This window comes from Petaurus breviceps, unplaced genomic scaffold (assembly GCF_028583685.1).
Source record: "Petaurus breviceps papuanus isolate PSGF00001 unplaced genomic scaffold, PetGlider_PUasm1.0 129, whole genome shotgun sequence".
Lineage (NCBI taxonomy): Eukaryota > Metazoa > Chordata > Mammalia > Diprotodontia > Petauridae > Petaurus > Petaurus breviceps.
Genome location: NW_027185665.1, coordinates 11052605 through 11055402, shown reverse-complemented (window position 1 = coordinate 11055402; position 2798 = coordinate 11052605). Strand labels below are relative to the sequence as shown.

Sequence of the window (2798 nt, the reverse complement as noted above, 5' to 3'; positions counted from 1 at the left end):
AAATAACATGTTTTCTGGTTTTACAGACAGAGTTTTTGAGTTCCATTTTTTCTGCTACTCCCTTCTCTAGTTTGTTCCATTGATCTACTCTCTATTTTTTTTCATGCATCTACCCTCTCCCGCTTTATTTCCCTTCAACATATAAAACATATATAAACCTATACATAATATCTTAAACAATTTGGCAAGGCAATAGAGAAAGATCTATCCTCTTCCATTTTATTTCCCTCAACATACAAAACATATGTAAACCTATATATAACATTGTAAACAAAATTTGGCAAGGCACTAGAGAAATGTCTCAAAGTTTTCTACACACTGGTATAATAATTTTTGGCCAGCGAACTGGATTGCCATTCTGTTCAACTGAGTCGATCCCCATGAAGTTTCCCTAACAAAACCTTGAACTGGAATCTTACTACAAAGGCCTATGTTCAGTGGGCAGGACCGGAGGAGCAAGGAGGAAGCACTCTCTGGGAATGGGCCTGCATCCAGGGGTGCTCCAAGACCTGAGTGAGGGGACGTCATTCTAAAGGGTTATGCCTGAGCATCTTAGAGATCAGGTCCTGGGCTCCAGAAGGCATAGAAGAAGGGAATTTCAGGTTCACCTTTAAAGTGGAAAAATGAAGGCAGAATAAGACATTATTCAAACCAACAGATCTTTATCAGGTGCCCACAACACTGAAGGAATTAAATGAAATTATATGAGAGATTTTGCTCAACCTGAAGCTAATCAGTTCCCAATCCAGAACTCATGTAACTGTAACGAGGATCTTACTGAATCTTTTCCACACACCCCTCCCATCTCCAACCCCATGTACCAGTTGGGCTGCTGGTGATTCCCATCACCCCACCTTTACCCCATACCTTGGTGATCCATCTATAAGTCTCACTGTGAGAGGAGCTTTCAAAGAGAGGATTTCCCACTAATAATTCATAGCACAACACTCCAATGCACCAAAGATCCACCTTTTCATCATGTACATATCCCTCAATCATATCAGAGAGAAGATAATCTAGGGTCCCATACATTGTTTTCCTCCTAAGGGAGGGGGCATGGGCAGACCAGCTGAAGTCAGCAATCTTGAGCTCTCCTCGAAGTCCCATGAGTAGATTCTCAGGCTTAATGTCTCTGTGAATCACTTTCTTCCCATGGCAGTAGATCAGCTCCTCCATGATCGTGGCTGTGCGCTGCTGGTCAGATGTAGGGTTCTTCTGCAGCTCCTTGTAAAGTTCACCTGAAGGTGCATATTCCAGAATCAGGTAAACCCGACTACGATCATGAAAGTAATTGTAGAGGCGAAGGATGTTAGGGTGCTGAAGATGAGACTGGATCTCAGTCTCTCTTCAAAACTGGTGATCTACACCCTCATTCTCTATCTGAGACTTGAAGAGAACCTGCAGAGCCACAATGAATTGGCTGTTCTTTTCTCGCGCCAGGTACACATTCCCAAACCCAACGGTCGCCCAATGTCAAAGTCATTAATTTTGAATTGACGCACTGGGAGGCTCTTCACATTGTTGCTATCCACCTCTGTCCTGCTAAGTACAGCAGCTGGCTGGGCGCTTGAAGGCTCTAGAACAGGTCTGGAATGATTTACAAGAAGGGTTGAAGAGGGAGTGGCTAGCTCTTTCTGGAGGACTCACAGGGGCAGGGCATTCAGGCTGGACTGATGCAAGGATGTGCTGTAAGATCCTCCATTGGCATTCTCCTTCTGGGACATCTTGCAAAGGAAAAGGGGGTAGAAGGAATTCTACAGTCTGGGTCTACTTCTCTATTTTTTAACCAATATCAAATTATTTTGATGTCTGCTCTTTATAGTAGAGTTTGAGATTTAGAAATACTATTCTTTCATTCCTACTTTTTTCCATTATTTCCCTTGATATTTTAGATTTTTGCTTTCACTATGTGAATTTCATTAATATTTTATCTAGTTCTATAATGTATTGCCTTGATAATTTAATTGGTATAGAATTAAAATTGTAAATAATTGTGGTAGTATTATGTTTTGTTATATTGGAATGGGTCAGCTCCATTCATTGAATATTTCTCAGGATATTTTAAGTTATTTTGTCTTGCTCTAAGGAGCACTTTATAACTGAATCTATATAAATTTTGTGTATTTAGGTAGATTGAGTCTCTAATATTTTATGTATTTGTAGTTATTTTGAATGATTTCCTTTTCTATTATTACCATATAAATAATTGATAAAATTAATAAAATAATTATCATTGTATACAAATATTATTGACTTTTATGAGTTTATTTTTCAGCCTGAAACTTTGCCAAAACTGTTGCCTCAATCCTTATATTTATTGATTCTCTAAGTTTTTATTTTTTAATTTAGTCTATTTTCAATTTGTTGAATAAAACAAGCATTTCCATAACATAGTACAATAAAAAAGATGATTGCACATTGAAACTGAAAATCTACTATGCACAACTTGCTATTCCTTTCAAATATACAACAAAATAAACATGAAAATTTATTTTTTCCTTTTTTTTCCTTTCCTATTCCCCCCCCAACCCTAGAGGTTGTGCTCATTAGACACAAATGTGTGTGTGTGTGTGTGTGTGTGTGTGTGTGTGTGTGTGTGTGTGTAAAATTATTCTAGGCATACTTATATTTTTCAGTTCTTCCTCTGGAGGCAGATGTCATCTTTCTTCATATTGTTTATGATTTTCAAAATAAACCAGCATGACATAAGCAAATACGAATGTTTTAAATGTCCTCTCTGCCCATATTTATACTTTTAATTACTTTTTCTTGTCTTACTGCTTTTGCTATCATTTTCA

At 37.8% G+C, this 2798-nt stretch overlaps 1 pseudogene; it reads right to left on the bottom strand.

The window, feature by feature from the left end:
• Nucleotides 1-434: 434 nt before the first annotated feature.
• LOC138173847 (aurora kinase B-like) lies at nt 435-1852 on the bottom strand (annotated as a pseudogene).
• Between the last annotated feature and the right edge of the window lie 946 nt (nt 1853-2798).